Below are 19,517 nucleotides of genomic sequence, written 5' to 3'. Positions count from 1 at the left end.
ACAATATTGACTGACGTCCTCAGACTCATAAAGACATATGTAGCCAGATTTTTCCTGTCCAATTAATTTAAACATTAGTACAACAAAAAGCCTGTGATTATACAGTGAAAAGGGAAGCAGGGCTAAGAGTTGCAGAGACAGGGAGCTACACAGGAGAAGGAGATGGAGGAAGATGGAGGACAAACAGGATGAATCAGATTCCACGTGGTTTTGTTAGCCACAGGTAGCTATAATATCATATAGGGATAGAATAATATGGATAACTTGTCTAATCTAGGTGGGCAGCTTGTATAATTATCAATTGTCTTTGAAATTACTGTGTGGGCATCTTGTGAACTGAGAATTTATTGATATATGAATCTGACTAACTATAAGATTATAATTATAAGCTTCTAGAGTTTAGATTTACTGGGTTATTGGAATTTGGGACCGCTGACCACAAGAGGTGGATGACAAGAGAAGGTACGGGCAGCTCTGAGCCAGGCAAACCAAAGCTAGGAAGACCACTACACACTGGTGGGAGCTTGAGAAGAGAGTAGCTGGGCGTAGCATGGGATATTGCTACTTATTTGATATTTTCTGAAACAGATATAACCACATTTTTGTTTCATATATGGCTCCTAGCTTTGAGACTTTTTTTTTTAATGTTTCAAGTGAAGAACATGAGGAAGACAGGATACTGGAAAGGGGCTACTGAGGTGTGCATTAGAGGTATAGAGGGGAACAGAATACAGGTATACTAAAGTAGAGAAGTAGGATATTGGAGGCATTCAATTTTAAGCATGGAAATGGTGAGGTGTTCATAGAAACAAGGTCAGGAGAGTGAGAGTAAACCAAAATGAAGGGCATATGAAAAAAAGCTATATGGAAACTTATTATCGTGTAGTTATAAATACAGCAAAAAATAAATGTGTTATGAGAGGGGTAAATATTAGCATTTACAGTTTAAACATGTATGGGTCTGGAGTATGTGGATGAAGATGTGGTAGAGAGCTGATTAACCAAAATTAAATCACATACCAAAGTCCTTATTAATTCACTAGTTTGTAAATAATTAAAATATACTTAAATATTTTTAATAGTGTTACCCTCCATTGGTGTACAGAGCTATTTTCAGGAGACACATGTTATTAAACAAAGTACCAGACATAAGATACATCCTTCTGAGGTACTGGTCATAAAGATCCTAGACGTCTTCCAAATAACACAAGATATTTTTCTTATGTCCCTACCATAATTAGATGGTAAGACCATACCACTGAAAATACCACAAACTTAGTTTACATTGCATGAAAAATTCAGTCTCAAACTTTTCCCCTTCTGATTATTTTTCATAGAACTGTAAGGTATCATTAAGAACACTGAGTGATAAATGACTGCTCTGGAATGATGTCCCATGCTACAATACTGACATTTCAGATGTGGTGCACATAGTGCTTGGTAACAGTGGCATGATGGGTATGGAGGTAAGCAATCACTTTCTTATCATGAGAGCTGCTCCCTAGAAGAGAACTGATGCCTGGTAATGTCCCATAGCTATGGAGGTCTAAAAAGGCCCTAGGAAGGGATGTACTATTTTTATTTCCTAAATGATCATGTTTGTAAACTGCTGTGTATGTACTTATGCGTATAAAATAGATTTGTGCTACTCTAAACTTGGCTAGAGAAGCTTCTTTTTTTACAGTACATGATGATTAATATAGAGACCCATAAGAGGGCAAAGTGCTGAGGATAGGTAAAAGTGAGCAATCAACCATAAAAAGGAATAAATGTATAACCCATCCTCCTCACTACCATGATCCATATTACATTGTGGAATAAGAGACTTGAAAGAGTGTAAGAGCTGGGGGGCTAAAACAGTGATGTGAAATGTTGTTTGTTGGTTGGTTTGTTTGTTTTGTCATGATAAGGATATTGCACCCATGGACTCTGGCTCATGGAAATTCCAACAGTGATGAGCTGCATAAATTGTTGTACATTATGTACCACTTCTAACTAAGGAGCTATGAGAAAGTGATTGCTGCTGTGTGGAAAGAGTCAGTTTAGTTTAGCAGTGTGGCTATTGTAACATTTCCTGTGTTCCCACCCAAAATATCATTTGCAGATGGGCAACACTAATTAGACTTTGGGATCTGGAAAATTAGAGCACAATAAATTGGGATGGGGACATGTTGAGGGAGTCTAGGTGTCGCGACCACCCTCGACCAGCAAGAATGACGCAACACTCTCTCGGGCTCTTCTCATGCAGTTTATTCAGGAACCTTTGAACAATCTTCTGACCCCGAGGAAAGCCAACCCACAGGTTAAATACTGTATGGTCAGCCACTCAGGTAAAGCCACGTGGTGCTATCTAACAGGTCCACATAGCGGAAGCAAGCCAGTTGACTCAGCCTAAAACCAAATAAGGAGTTGTTTACTACAAGAGTGCTCGCCATCAGACTGGCGGGGGGCGGCGGCCAGCGCCATCTTTGAGGTGCGGTGCTTCGCAGCTCTCCACATCTAGGAGTTTGGACTGGTTCAGTAGGAAATGGAAATGCTCAACATATATTATATAGATATGTGGAATTTTTAAGGGATATATAAAATTTTAAAAAATAACAGTAAGTTAGGAAGTAGAAGAAAGCTAAAGAACAGGAAACAGAATTTTGTTAGGTCATATTCATATTGTTTATACAGTGATGCTATAATCCCAGTTCTTGAGATGCTTGCAGTATATTTTTTTCTTTGCTAGATAAAGGAGAAGTGATGGGTAGGTAGACAAAGAGAAAAAATAGAAATATAACTAATAAATCCAGGTTGTAGGTACTTCGCACAGCCTTGAGACAGAACAAGGGTTGTCAAATGCCAATCACTCTAAAATTATCCACATCTCCAGCTTGCTGTCCCTTTTCATTCAGAATTACCTGTGTGGCTGGTTACTCTGCAGTATACTGACCTATGTTTGCAAATGCTGCAGGCCTTTCTGAGAAAACTCAAAATATTTTCTCTTTCTTCACAAAGAAATATTGCCTGTAATGTTCTAGCTATTTTGTGATTTTTTTATGGTGTTATAGGGAATCTTCTCTTTAATTTGGACTTTCAGGTCTCTAGAAAAGTAAAAGAACTACAAAGCCCCCACATTTACATTTCTTGTAATCAATACATATATAAAAGTATAATTACATCTACATATACTTAGAATTATATATGTATGATTGCTTAAAATATATGGAAAATATATGTACATATAGAGGCAATATGAAATTATGTAGCCCAGCGCAAGCTGGCCAGGTAGGCACCCTGCTTCTGCTTTAGCTTTCCAGGCATTGCTTTGCAGGTGTGTACCACCACGTCCAGCCTACTTCTAATAGTATTTTTGCAACCTCTTATTCCCAGTTGTCTGCCTTGTTATTTTTTTTGTCAATCATTTTTCTCATTTCAGTGCCATAAAATAATTTTCAAAGGGCCTTCCAAATGATAAAATTAATGGCTAGTTAGTTGTATAGTCTAGGATTTTTAGTTTTTCTTTAAAATGTATAGAGATATGAAAAGAGTAAGGTAGTGATATTATACAATTTTGGCCTTCTTAATTGGTACCTTCAAAATTAATTGACTTAATAGAATGGAGATTTTGTTTAGTTTTTGTAAAATGTGATCAAGTGTCACATTAGACATTTAAGAATTGTGAAGTTGAAGAACTCTGGAAGTGGGCCTGGTTGCAGATTAGTAATGTTCAAGGTTATTGAAGTTATTGGAAATGATACTTACATATCTTGAAGGTTGGAAATGAAAGTGATTATAGAAAAGAAAGATGTTTATAACATGGATTGGAAGGAGCTGAAGAGGTTTGCAATCCCATAGGAAGAACAACAATATCAACCATCCAGAAACCCCAAAGATCCCAGAGGCTAAATCACCAACCAAAGAGGACATATGGATGGACCCATGGCTCCAGCTGCATATATAGCAGAGGTTGGCCTTATCTAGCATCAATGAGAGGGGAGACCCTTGGTCCTGTGAAGGCTTGATGTCCCTGCATAGGGGAATGCGGGGGTGCTGAGGTAGAAGTGGGTGGATGGATAAGGAAGCACCCTCATAGAAGCAGAGGGTGGGGATGCAATAGAGGGTTTGAGCAAGGGAAACTGGGAAGGGGGATAACATTTGAAATGTAAATAAATATAAATGAGTAATAAAACATTTTAAAAATGGATGTAAGTAAAACTTCATACAGGCACTCATGTAAATTTCTATAGAATGTGATGATACAGCTACAGAATTAAAATATATTTTAATTTGAATTAGAGTTAGTAAGGATTGAGAAAGTAATAGTTGATAGTAGAAGAAGTTATGTTGTCCTGATGTTTTTTCTCCTTTAAGAAAATGCATGTTCCTATTAATATGGTTTAATTCAATATGTTATTTTCAGCAACAGATTTTAATTAGTAGATAAGTAAAGACATATATGTCATTTTTGTTGAGTTCTTGGTAGAAAATACTTCAGTGAGCTTAGATACCTGAGGATTGTTTTCAACTTCATTATGCAAGCAAATGCTTTACTTAACAAAAGAAAATTATTTACAGGCCCATCATGTATTATGTATTATGACTTCTAGTTCTGTGTTCTTTTGGGATTTTGTTTGCTTTGTCCTATTTCTGTTTGTTTTGTTTTGTTTTACTATTATATTTAGATGTTTCTTTGTTTTCTAAGAAGAGTCAGAAAAAAAGTATGTGAATTCAGATGGGAGAAAGCAGGTGGTGAGACACTTGGAATATTTAGGAGGAGAAACTTTAATCAGAATAATTATATGTCAACTATTTCCTTTTTCATTTTATTTTCAAAATACCATCTTTACATTCACTTTCAGAGAAAGAAAATGTTAGAATATTTTTACAGTAAAGTTAATATTAATATTTTACCCCTGATTTCTAATGTTGCCTTTTTCTTTAAAATTTTTAATGGTTCTTTGCGAATTTCACATCATGCACCCACATCCCACTTAATCTCCTCCTGCTCTTGTACCCATGTGGCATTCTTGCAACCTCTGCCCCAAAAGAGGGGGAAAAAATCTTATTGTTGAAGCTGCAGTGTGTCACAGTGTGTCCCACAATTTTCCTTTTGTTCACACTTTTTTCTTTCCTTGCATATATTCATTGCAGTCAGTGCTTGGTCTGATTCAAAGCCTCTGGCTTCTGCTATAGTATCATTAGTGGACCCTCACTGAGACTCCTCTCAAATACCCCGTTGTTGCCCTGTACCACGGAGATTCTGCCCCTCTACACACTCCAGCAGTTTATCAATGGGATAGATGTTGGGGTGAACCAACACAAAACCCTGGAACTGAGCCTGAGTTGTATCTGAGCCTGTTTGCTCACAAGCTGTCCTGCACCTAGACTTCAGGGCAAGGTCTGCTCTCCTACCCTGGCTGGCTCATTCAAAGCCTCAGCTGCAAGAGCCAGGGCCCAGCTCTCCCATTCTAATGACTATAGGTTCAGTTCAGTTCTCCTCTCTGAGTACTGCAGCTGGTTAGCTGTGAGGTCAGCTCTCCTACTCTCAAGACCATAAGGCTAGCTCTCAATATGCCCAGGCAAGGGATGGGGCAAGATCTGTGCCAAAGGTGTCAGCCCATATCAGGAACTTATGCCTGTCCTTTAGTGCTTCAGACTTCAGGTGTTTTAGAGCAATGGACCCAGATGTGGTCCCAGGGGCAGCACAGGCAGAATGCCCATAGAGTCATGGTGGAATTCTATCACTATGGTGAACTCATGGTGTAGAGAATTAATCTCTGCAATATGGCCATTCCTCACTACATTGAAGTCTAGTTCTGACTGTATTCATTATGCACACATCATTCTGTTTCTCTTTCTCTACCATCTCTTCAGGATTTACTTTGTCCTTTTTAGTGGCACATAGAGTCTTTAGGTATCTGGAGTGGTTTCAGAAGTGGTCTCAGGAGACCTAAGGCCCACCCATGACAAGGCATGGGTTATCTCTGGCATGGTTTGCTCACCCAGGCCTATATGGTAGTCTCAGGCTACCTCCTGTTATAGGCTTTGTGGCAACCGACTAGTAGCCCTCTAACACTCTCTCTTGGTAGGGTCTTGGGGTCTCAAGTGAGGTTTCCTCTGAGTGAGTTCATCTTGTCTTGAGCTTGCTTACTGCCTGACAGCCCATCCAGGCCTTGAAACTGTCAGAATAGTGGTTGTCTCAGGCTAGCAACCTGTATGATGCCAGGTCATCTTGGGCTCATTCTCCTCCTGGCAAAAAGGATCATCTCATCTTGGGCTTGCTCATGGTCAGAGCCTCTACTGTCTAAAGAAAATAAAACAAAAGATTAAAATAGTCTCTAGATTATGAAAAAATTAAATTTTCTCAACTTTATTGCTTTCAACTTAATTTTTTAAATTTTAGTTTTGTGGTTTTCTTTATTTGTAGGAAGAATCATCTTATATGGAATATTGCAGCTTTCTTGAGGTGGTGTCATGTGTCCACAGAGGGTCTTTCTGGGACATCAGTACTCTTCTACACTTTCAGCACAGAATTTTTTATATCTTAGAAGACCAAAAGATGGATTTAATAATCCTTTGGTGACCAACAAGTGAATCTTAAGTTAGAGTTCTTGTTGTCCCTCTTGAGTGGCCTTTGATCAATCGACACCTTGTACTACAAACCTCTAGGGCTACAAAGAATGAATAAATCTTTCTATCTTTGCAGACTCTTTGATTATTGAATCTCTCTAGTCTTCTGGATATATACCATGTCTGGTTTGTACCTATCTATTCCAGCTATGGGAAGACAAGAATGCTACCAACATTTGTGAAGGTGTATTATCATTGCCCTCTCCATTCTATGGCCTTCTCTTTAAGCTAGAGCCTATTTCCAAAGCAATGTTAATAACCTAATTTTTTTACAAGGCTGTGAAGAGTAGTAAGAAAGACTGTAGTGGCTGGAATAACATGGGGCCCATACGCATAGGATTCCTAATTAGTTAATGCCACTATTTGAAAGGATTAGAAAGTTTAAAAGGTCTGGTCTTGTTTAAGGAGGTATGTTACTGGGAGTGGGCTTTGAGGCTTCTGCCAATATATCAGGATGTAGTTTTCAGCAAGTGATCCAGTATGTGCCTGCATGCTGCCATGCTTCCTGCCATGAACTAAACATCTGAAGCTGCAAGCAAGTCCCCAATTAAATTCTTTTCCTTATTATAGTTGCCTTGGTCATGATGTTTCTTCACAGAAATAGAACCATGATTAAAACAGACTTCTTGATATAAATGTTAGTGGCACCATTAGCCCTCTCCTTTACTTTTAAACTTTATGACAATATATTGTAGTGATTTGTACCCTGCAATGATTGACTTCTTCAATGTCTTCTTTGTTTCCTTACCCACTGACATCAAAACCACTTGTCTACTTTTTTTGCCCTCCTACAATGTAATAGGAATGCAATCAACTTGCCATTTTAAATGACAAGAAGAAAGATACAAGAAAGTTCAGGAAGGAATGAAAGGATTGTTCCCAGTTAGAGTTCCCAAAGTCTAGGAGTTTTCAAAGACTATACTTGCCCAAACATAGACTTTCAAGTTTCATTCTAACTAATGAAATAATAGCAAGCATTTCAGATCCTATATGACAATATTCTCAAAATCACTTCTACAACATCATAGAATTCCAGAAATGCAAGAGAGACTACTGACGATAATGTGTAAAAGACTAAGTGAAATAGAGAGTAAATCAAGCAATGCGGTTAATTTTCTTTTTAAGAAAAAAGTTGGAGAGGAAAAGATGGAGCTGTAAAATGTATAAGATAGTATAATTCTAAATAATATATCCCATTAACAATGAATGGTACTAATCTACAAACCACAAGAAACTCAAGAAAAAGGATGACCAAAGTGTGGATACTTCATTCCTTCTTAAAAGGGGGAACAAAATACCCATGTAAGGAGTTGTAGAGACTAACTATGGAGCAGAGACTGAAGGAAGGACAATCCAGAGACTGCTCCACCTGAGAATCCTTCCCATATTCTATGATCAAATCCGGACACTATTGTGGATGCCAGCAAGTGCTGGATGACAGGAGCCTGATATAGCATCTCCTGGGAGGCTCTGACAGTACTTGATTAATTCAGAACTAGAGGCTCACAGCCATCCATTGGACTGAGTACTGTACTGAGTACTGGGTCCCCAATGAAGAAGCTAGAGAAAGGACCCATGGAGCTGAAGGGTTTGCAGCCCCTTAGGATGAACAACAATATGAACTACCCTCAGAGCTCCCAGGAACTAAACCACCAACCAAAGAGTATACATGGTGGGACTAATAGCTCCAGCAGCATATGTATAGCAGAGGATGGCCAAGTTGGTCATCAATGGGAGGAGAGGTCCTTGGCCCTGTGAAGATTCTATGCCCCAGTGTAGGGGAATGCCAGTGTGAGTAAGCAGGAGAGGGTAGGGTGGTGAGCAGGAGGAGAGGGGAGGGAACAGGGGTTTGTTTTTGTTTTTGTTTTTACTTTATTTTATTTTATTTTTTATTTTTTGGAGGGTAACCTGGAAAAGGAGATATTGTATGACATTTAAATAAAGAAAACATCTAATAAAATACTGAAAAAAATGGATGGTACTTAATGCAAACTGATTCCCATACTTCTCATACTGATGAATTATGATTTGACTAGAATAACACATAGTGGATGGATTACTGAAGATATATATATTTAAACACTTAAAATGTTTAGACTATGCTCAGATAAACACTAGCACTAATTTCTTATCACTCTCAAAATTCCATTCAATGAAATTAAGTGATTTAAAATTCTATCAATATACTGCAATGAATGAGAAAAGGGAAAGCAGAGATAAGAGAGTGGGTTGAAGGAAAAAGTATGGTTCCGGGAATTCCAGCCATGGAGCAGCCAAGTGCGTTGGCTTTTGTTAGCTTGCCTTCTTATTACTTATTCATTTCTTCTTATACAACATTATTATCCACAGAGGCTTTTCAGAAATAAGAAAAGTAAGTTAAATTGTATTTTAAAATTAGGAAAATAAGGTAATGTAACTGCTGGGGGATGAAAAACATGACACCAAAATAGACAAGAATAAAAATGGTCATACACGTATTAAAATTAATCTCCAACATTTCAGCATTCCAATATTTTTAAGGTCAAAATCACATTTTGTTATAAGGAGAATAAGGGAAAACCAAATGCAGAATAATTCTGTGATATGGATTTGAAATGTTTCCTACACACCCATATGCTAAAGACCTAGTTCCCTAACCCTCTGCCACCCCAGCAGACACTATTGGGAAGTGAACTTTTTATTCCTTTGGAGCAAATTCACTCACCTCCATGCTACCAGGGCCAGTTCAACTGTGCTGCCAGGCTAGATGCAGGGCCTGCATTTCTTAGTGGCGCAGCCAGAGGGGACAGGTTTGCTCTCTAGCTCTCTCCCTGCAGCAGGTGGTAACAAACAATCATGGAGGCAGATATCTTCCTCACACAAGCTACTCCATGGCGAATGAGTGGTGGGGTCAGCCATCCTGTACTAATGCCCATGGGGCCAACTCACCCAGGCCCCCACAACCAGATTCTGCACTACTGCCCAGGTGAGTTACAGGGTACTCTTCCAATTGTCCCAACCATTAAGGAGCAGGACAGGAGAGATGGCTCTGCCCCTTGCTGCTGCAGATTTGGGTGAACCTTGGGAGAGCTGAAAGCCTGACCAACTCACCCACAACCCAAGCCCAGATCCATAGCTTTGAGTTTGTCCACTACAATATATTCTCCATCAGTGAATTGCTGGAGATAAAGAAGGGGGCTGGTCCTGCAGATCCAAAGCTGCAGGATAGCCATGACACAGGGTAAGAACAGAATATCCAAGAGGAGTCTCAGTGAGGATCCAGAATTGATAGTGTAGAAGAATCTAGCAGCCTCAAACCAAACCAATGACTCATTGCAATGAACATTTGAAAGCAAAGATGTGAGGAGGAAAGGGGATACTCTAGGACACACTGTGATATACCTCAACCTACATGACAACATGTGTTTTTGAAGGGCAGGGGTTGTAAGCACGAAGAGTGGACATGGAGGGATGGGAGATTGATTGGGTTGTATGCTGTGAAATTCATCAATAAACAATAAAACGTTTTGAAAAACCAGAAGTGGAGTTGAGTAGGAGGAACAAGTTAGGTCCCTGTGATTGTGGCCTGAAGAAGGATAATTGGAGCCTCTTGGTTTCTCTTTTTCTTCCATCAGCCATCAGAGCAGCTTGCTGTTCCATGTATTCCCCCTGCAAATAAATAACTACTAACCAAAAAGCAGGCAGACCTATTGTAAAATGAAACATGAAAATCTGAGCCAAGTATGCCTGTTCAACTTTGAGTTTGATTCTCTTAATTATTTCATTATAATAACAGAAAGCTTACAAACAGGAACAAAACACACACACACACACACACACACACACACACACACACAAAGAAAAATATTTTCCAAAATGAGAGCACTTTGCTTTGCTACTATTTGGAGACAATGTCTGGCTCGATTGTGCAAGTTTACCAGTAATACAAGATTCTCTAGCCTTAGACTATAAGGGCTGGGATTACCTGTACGTGCTACTATATGTAGACTGTCTTATAAATACTAAAATATGTATCTTTTATTATAGAAAATGAAATGGCTCATTTTTTCTTCTATATATGTTTTTACATTAAACATTTTCTGTGATAATTATTGCAAAATAGAAACCAAAAATTTAGCATTACTTTTTAAAATAAGTATTTATTCTTTTCTTATATATTACATCCTGACTACCGTTTCCTCTCCCTCCTCTCTCCTCAGTCCCTTCCCCACATGTCTGCTTCCCCACTCCCTGGCCCCATCCACTGCTCCTCCATTTCTCTTGAGAAAAGAGATGACCTCCCATGGATATCAACCAAACATGGTATATAAACTCTTAGTAAGAAAAGGCACTCCCCTTGAGAAAAATGATCCCAAAGCAAAGAAAGGAGTCAGTGCCAGCCCTCAGTCCTATTTTTAGGAGTCCCATGAGAATACCAAGCTACTCTACTATAACATACTTAGGAGACCTAGGTCAGACACATGCATGACCCCTGGCCATTACATCAGTCTCTTTAAGCCCCTATGAGCCCAGCTTAGTTGAGTCTGTAGATTTTTATTTTTATGGCCTTACTTGGCCAAAAATCCATGGTCTAATGGAAAGACCTAAGCCTGGCTGGAGTCCGGAAATCTGCCTTGCTCACTTCCATACTAGAGTGCCTCAGCGCTACCTGCTTAAGCCCGCCATTGCCTAGCTATCTCTGGTGTAGAATAACTTCATTGGCCCTGTCAGTCACTCCATACCCTCTGTCACCCTTCCTCGCTCCTATGTTATCTCACTCCATCAAAAATTCCCACCTCCTCCCTCAACCCTATAAAACCAAGAAGTTGATTTTTTTATTAGATATTTCTTTATTTACATTTCAAATGTTCTCACCTTTCCTGGATTCCCCTCTGATAAAAAGGCCCTATTCCCTTCCCCACCTCCCCTTGCTCACCAACCCATCCTCTCTGCTTCCTGGCCCTGGCATTCCCCTACACTAGGGCATAGAGCTTTCACAGGACCAAGGGCCTCTCCTTCCATCAATGACCGACTAGGCCATCCTCTGCTACATATGCAACTGGAGCCATGAGTCTCACCATGTGTACTCTTTGTTTGGTGGTTTAGTCCCTGGGAGCTCTTTGGGTACTGATTAGTACATATTGTTATTCCTCCTATGGGAAGCTGATTTAATAAAATGAGTTTCTGCTTTGACAAAACTCCTGGCCCAATGTGTTACTTTTGGCCTGTCAACACTCACTATCCCACTCAGCCCCGGACAGACCTAGCTGAATCGGGTTCTCTTCTCTCACCTGGACCTGCCAGCAAAGAGCCAATATCATATTTTAATGATCTTTTTCTATGGCAGAGTGTAACTATGACTAAATCAAATTAAGTATAATCATAGTAAGATTTGGCAGTGTTTTGTACCAAAGAAAGTGGAGGAAATATTTAACAAAACATAACATGTGTAAGCAATTGCTTTTATCTTTCAAAATAAAATGAATGTCATTTTAAGCAATTTAATACTTATTTAAATAACATTATATTCTTAAAGGTTCATATGATAAGGAAATCTAGAAAAAAAACAGTAGAAAACATACAAACATCAAAATTGCCTAGAAATTTCACTATTAAAAACTAAGTAATTAACACTAGGGAGATGTACAGTAGTTAGGAGCACTTTCTGTTCTTCCAGAGACTAAAATTCAGTTCTCAACACATAAGTCAGGAAGCTAATACCCATTGGTCACTCCAGTTCCAGGAGATATGATATCCTCTTTTTGCCTCTTGCAAGTATCTGCACCTAACTGGACATATAAACATAGGCATACTCATTAATAAAAATAAAGTACATCTTTAAAAAGTAGTGAATTCTAACAAAAATAAATACTGATAAACAGTAGAAAAACAACAAAAGTTGTAGAAGAATTTTAATCAAGCATCATGACTGCTCTGGCAAAAGATCAAATCCAAAGACGTAGGTCTGTTTGATCCAACTGGACTGATATGTTGTCAATACGGATACCCCTACCCTCAGTATACACATTTAATCCCTAACAATGGGCATAAGTTTAGTTTGTAGAAAGAAGCATTCATGATTGAAAGTGATGGCTAAATGAGGGGCAGACAAGGTGATACATCAGAGAAAGATCTGACAGAACGAGTCAGGGATAGTTTCAGCAGAACAGCCCAGGAATGAAAGGAGACTTAAGAGAGCAGCTCAAAAAGAGAGAGGAGACACTTTTTACCAGGACACTTTTACAGAGGACAGGTTGTAGAGAAAACATGTTAGACAAAAGTGAAAATAGAGGAAGCCAAATAACGAGAAAGAGTCAAAAGATTAGAACAGATTGGCATGAGTAAGCATGAGGGAGGCAGACTAATTCAGTCAGAAGCTGAGAAAAGCCAATTTAAATCAGTCAGCTTGGAGAGGAGTTTGGGCCAGAAGAACTGAGTTGAACTAGCCAGCCAGAGTAGAGAAAGAGCTACAAAGGGTGAGTGCATTCAGCAAGAGGCCTCTGAGATGACAATTACATCTGGCAAATAAAAGCTACTGTGCAAAAAGAGAAGTTGTCCTTAAAATAATTCTCTAATAAGAATTTTTAGTTTATTTTTATCATTTGTGGATGTTATCTTTGATTCCATGTAATCACCATTTAGGTTAGGAAACTAATGAATGTCGGTGAGGGAATTTTCAGGGGAGGGGAGATAGAATACAGTGGTATAAAGGCTTTTGGGGGCTAATGAAATTTGTAAGGTTTAAGTATAGTTGAAGAAGAGAGGGTAGGGTAGAGAATGTAATTCAGGGTGTGATAAATAACACTAATGAAAACTTTCAATAAAATTACATGGGATCATACTGTTGGAACAATATGTTTGTGAATGAGTATGTGTGTGTGTGTGTGTATGTGTGTATTTGTGTGCATGTGTGTGTATGTGTATGTATGTACCTGTGTGTTTGTGTATGTGTGTGTGTGTTTATGTAGCACATATGAAGAGAGAAAATTTGTTAATAAGTAAAAATCTCAATGTCAAGAATGGGTTACATTTTTGGAATTCTTGGCCAGCAGAGACATATAGGCTCTGAAATATTGCACCCTATATTTATTTCTGTTAGGTCCTGACCTTATCAGTAAGATCATATTGATAAAACAAACAAACTTACTAAAAAACTTGTTTGGATTAAAGAACAAAACATGCAGGTGTGAAGCAGGAAATGTCAACCCTATTTCATTCTATAGCACTTGAAAGTCCTATGCATGCTACTAGAGGAGAACATAATCACCGATTGTACCCAGCTGTGAACTCAGAAAACCACGATCTGAACCGCCAGGGCAATAGTACTACTAATGTCATAAGAAGAAATAATTTCATTAAGAAACGAAAAGGATTTCAATCCTGTTCCAAAAGATGAAAGCCATACCTGACACCATTGTCAGACCAAAAACCTGTGGTTATAAGTCATAAACCCCAGGGGAGAACCTGTTATTACATTTTGTTAAAATGACATCATACTAACTGACCCCTAGTGACTTATCTTTTTACATGTTGCTTAATACTTGTCAATGAATCTTCCTATTTGCATTAAAATAGAATTGACTCATGAGATTCTCAACTGACCTAGTGCAGGGAATAAGAAACTGAAATGTTCAGCCCCAAATGGCTAGATCTATACCTAAATGTGGGGCATTGTGGAGCAGTGGTTTGATCTTTTACCCCTGGAGCCTCTGTGGGCAGATTTCTGTTTGTAGGGGGCAGAAGGAGCTTGGCCATAACTCCTGAGTCTTTGGCTCCTGCTTCTGTCACAACCCCTCGCAACTGTCCCTGCGGAAGATGTGTGCTATATCAGGCAGAAGCTCCCAGCATTCTAGCTGAACCCTATCTGCAGTCATCTGACCACAGCCAGACATGCCTCGCCCGCTCCTTGCTCTCTCACTCTTTGTCTCTTCTCTTACTCTTGCTCTCTTCCCTCTCTTGCCTTCTTCCTCTCTTTCCTGCTCTTTGTTCTCTTCTCTTGCCTTCTTGCTCTCTTGCTTTCTTTCTCTCCTTTCTCTCTCTCCTCCTCTTCTCCTCTCTTTCCTCTCCTTTTCTTCTCTCTACTTGACTGGCCAATTTTCTCCTTCTTACAATAAAATATCTCATTTATACATTGCCTCCTTTTTGACTAATGCGCGCCCCACCCGCAGGCCTCAGCACCAAAGAGAGAGAAAGCCATTGGCCTCAGCAGCAAGCCCCACCTTGGTACAATACCTAAAGTTTATATCACACCAGGTCTTTTCAAGTCTCAGATATCACTGTGGGAGATAGAGTGGGAAGAATGTGAGATTCAGAAGTGGTAGGTGAATTCAAGCATTTTGTGTCCTTTAGACACAGTGAGGGAGCTGCACATATGAAATCACAGTGATTCTGAAAACATGTTCATGCTCTATGCAAGCTCAAATTCAGCATAGAAAGGTTGGCCATTGAAAATTTCTGGGAGAGGAAGAGTTAGTTTTCTGTAAGAATGCTACCTCTGGTTAGTGGGCCATACTCCAATGGAACATGCCTATGCCCAAAATACATGTCCAGCACAAATTGGTGACTGAAAAAAGAAGAGAGGGCACAAATTTGAGTAAGGAGGGAAGGGGAGATGGGTCTGGGAGGAAGTATGGAGGGGCAAATATGATCAAATCACATTGTATATAATCCTTAAAGACTTTGTATTCCTTAAAAACAAAATGTATACAATAAAGGAAAAGTAAGTTTTATTATTCCAAATAAATTAAAGTCCAAATTCTTCAATATTAAAAATATATATTTAAAAATCTTGCAATGCTATATTTTTACTTTTTTGTTTGTGGAGCTAGAATGTTTGCATGTTTAATGTACATATATATTATATAATTTTTGAGGTTATAATTTATTTAAAGCATTTTCTTTCCATTTTATTCCTCCAAACCCTCCCATATATCTCTCCATGCTTTTCTTCAAATTCACATATATATATATATATGTGAATATATATATATTCTCATTGATAAACAAGATAAGGATTAGAGAAACCAGAAATGTTAAACACAGAGAGTTTTCAGCAAAAGAGATGTATAACCAGGTTTCTGCCCAGAATGCTGGGAATGGACATGGCTAATACTCTACATCTTTGTCCTATGCGTGTGGCTAGGATCTCTCCCAGGATCCTACAACCATGACTGAAGGTGGCTAGTAGCCAAGATAATCTCTGTGCTATTTGTATGACAGAGACCACACCAGATCCTCCTCCATAACCTTAAGGTAGCCTATCTATAGAATCCATCTTCATGAAAGAAGTAGCAAGTTCCTTGGGAAGTTTCAATGTAATTATGCTACCTTTTACATAAGGAATTGTAATATACCAGGTGTCCATGCCCACCAAATTGCATTTACTTAAATATCCATATAATAAACTTTTCAGGGTCAGACTCTAGAAGTTTTATCCAACACTGGCTACTGAGTTACGTTGATCCAGATTTCTTTCTTGACTCATAGGAATCTTTACTCTGCTAATTTTATATTGTTTACTAAGGCGCTTACTATATATTCTTAACAACATAACCTTTTGAGGTCATATAATGTTACTTACATGTATGTTCTCAGAGCTGATTATTTAGTATGGGACCACCAATTGATGTGCTCTTCCCTGAGGAAGACCATTTTTTTTGACTCCCAGCTTTCCTCAATAACCCATACTTCTTTGTGTAGGGTCAATGCCTTTTGGGATTTTTCTGTGTCGTTTGGCATGTTTGTATGGTTTTAATTTTTTAAGTATACTAGGTTCTGCTTCCTCTCTCCCTTTCCATATTGTTTCTTTCATTATTGATAGACCCAGTTTTCGGTGCAAGCAAGTTAAGTACTAACTATTCTGTTCTGTTCTGAGATTTTCTACCATATTTATATATTTAATGTGTACATTCCATTTACTGTTTTTTAATATTATTTTTGTCTTACATGCTACATATTTTAAATGCTTGCAACACATTATTTGTTTCTATAATCTACAGTGCTGAAATATATCTTATATGATTAATATAGTTAATGGATTAAATTTGTATAATATATTGATAGTTTTTATTTGTAGTTTTCCTTTGTATTAATGTAAAATGTAGAGGAATTTTAATCTAGGAACATGGATGCTCCTTAAAGGGATTACATCTAACGATATGATCCAGCTGAAATGCAGACACAATTTAGTACATACCTTTAATTCCAAACAATGACCTCTAAGTGAGGGACAGACAAAGTGATAAATCAGAAAAAGATGTGGCAGAATGAGTCAGAGATAGGATACACCAAACTCTGACAAGCACAGATAAGAAAGTGAGGCTATTTAAGAGCAGTGAAACAGAAAGAGTCAGTCAGTTCAGACAGTTCAGCTTGGTTTTTGGAGTTCAGAGGCAGTTTTTCCAAGCAGAAAAATTCAGTCAGGAGCTAAGAGAAGCCTATTTGAATCAGTCAGTTTGGAGGGGTATTTGAGCCAGAACAGCTAAGTTGAACCAGCCATTCAGAACTCAGAAAGAGCTAGAAAATGTGAGTTTATTCAGTAGTAAGTCTCAGTGGCTGATGCATTCTAGGCCTAGGTTATCAGACAGATGCTGGAAGCTTAAGCCTTGAAGACACAGGTTGCAGAAAATTAGATTGTATGAAGGCGAGAGGATTCCAAGCCTAGGCCTAGAGAGAGTTGGAAATGCTATGGGCTCAGCCCAACCTATGTGTTCATAAAGCTCGGGTACGACCCTTTTCTCATCACTTCCTCTGAGGAAATAAAAGTGACATTTACATTAACAGTAAAACTCAGGAAGTTTAATATTTTTCAGGCTATTCATAAAACCACTGTATCATCTTTGCACTTTCAAAACATGACATCACCAAGTGTAATTACTCTAGAATATGGCTACCTGTTTCAGAACATTCCATGTATTGATTTTGAATAGTACTGGAACTTTGGATTGAATAAGTAGGCGATGATTTAAGTAAGCTGAGTCCAGTTGCTATTCCAATATATAGTTGCCTATTTTCTTAGAATACACATGTGTCTGCCTGCATGAATTTGTGCTATAGGGCCACTTGTGCTGTTAAAGCAGCAATTGCTACTTCTGGATTAGTAACTCTAACCCAGTTATTACCTTGTCCTTCACTTCATCCTTTTTCTTTGACTATAGTGTCCAGATCAAAGTCTGCACCAAAGAACCATTATTAAGACACTAAGTGAGATAGAGTAAAATATTTACAACACTTTAGTAAACTTATTTTATGTCGATTTTACAGTTTGGTAGATACATTTTATGATACTGACTGTATTTAATGTGAATTAATATGACATTTTCTTCACTTCATTTTCAAAATGGAGTTATTTGAAAGTTTTTAGTAGGTGATGCTCCTAAAATTAAATTTACTCTTGAAAACATGGATACTTTTATCTACATGACTTTATTAACAGATATATGCACATATTTGACAATAAGGATTTTGAAATCATTTGAAGAAATTTTATTCTAAGCACAAATTTAGCAATAGAGGCATTAATATGCAGTGAACAATTGAGGAAGCCTGTCACTCATAGGATTATTTTAGCACAAAATATGTTAATTTCTTTATTAATTGTTCGCTTTTATTTAGTGTTGTACACAGGCTATGGTGTAAGTCACAAAGATGGATAAAGATAGAATATGAGCATTAAAACTGTTTTGTGAAGAAATTATTAATCTGCATATACCAGTGACTAGGAAATGTTACAGTTTGGAATTAAGAAGGGAAAAATTTTATTATATGTGGTATTGATTTCAGCTTGAGCATAAGGGAAAAACAAAACAAAACAAAATTTATAACATGAATAGTGTTACCAGTGGCTGAGATATATACTAAACAGACAGTAAATCAGGATGGAATGGTAACTGTAAAAACTAGGAAAGACATAACAATAAGATATTTATATGTCCTGGAAATACACTCAGTATATTAAGGCGTAATATTTTCTGTGAGACTGTCTTTCTTGAAAACAGCAATAAAGCAGGATGTAGAGTCTGCACCAGCATGCGTAACTAAAACAGGATAACTGTGTTGAAAGTAATTTGAGAATGCTTAAAACAATGCAGGCTAAGTGTAATTAGAACCACTTACAGGAACTGAGAGAAATGGTCAGAAGATGGAGATAACCCCATCAAAATTCTGAGGCCTATCTGTAAGCAGTTCCCCTGGCTGAAGAAAACCAGGCTTTACATCATGGCTACTTAAAGGTCACCTTGTTTGGCTAAATATTAATATGCATGCGTTCTGAGGTATGAATATCTGAAAACCAAAGTATTTCCACGTGGTTTCACCTAAAACATTTAATTTTTGACAATTGTTAATGGTTGATTTTCATGTCAAAATGAGAAGAGACCAAATTTAATCATTGACCAATGCTCACTTGGCTACACATGAGAGTGACCACATCATGGTCTTTGAATGATTTATGACTCAGTCATAGCACCGAAGTAGGATTTCTAGATTGTTGAGAGTCTTTTTAGAAGTTAATAATGATTTGATGGTAGATTTAATTTGATGGCTAAAATATTTAGTGCCATTTGCATATTGTTTTGTTATTAAAAAATGACATGGATTGGTGATTTAGTTCTGGAGCTCTGGTAGATCCGGTTAGTTGATGTTGTTACTCTTCCTGTGGGGTTGCAATCCCCTTCATCTCCTTCACTCCTTCCCCTAACTTTCCCATTGAGGTCCCCATCCTCAGTTCCTCAGTCTGAAGGTTGGCTTCTGGAAGAAATGGATACCTTAATCTACATAACTTATTAACAGATATATGCACACATCTGTATTGGTCAGGCACTGGCAGAGCCTCTCAGGAGACAGCCATACCAGGCTCCTGTCAGCAAGCACTTCTTGGCATCCGCAATAGTTTCTGGGTTTGGTGTCTGCAGATGGAATGAATC

Source organism: Mastomys coucha, unplaced genomic scaffold (assembly GCF_008632895.1).
Source record: "Mastomys coucha isolate ucsf_1 unplaced genomic scaffold, UCSF_Mcou_1 pScaffold9, whole genome shotgun sequence".
NCBI classification, from domain to species: Eukaryota; Metazoa; Chordata; class Mammalia; order Rodentia; family Muridae; genus Mastomys; species Mastomys coucha.
The sequence above is the reverse complement of the archived record's forward strand: the minus strand, read 5'-3'. Positions refer to the sequence as shown.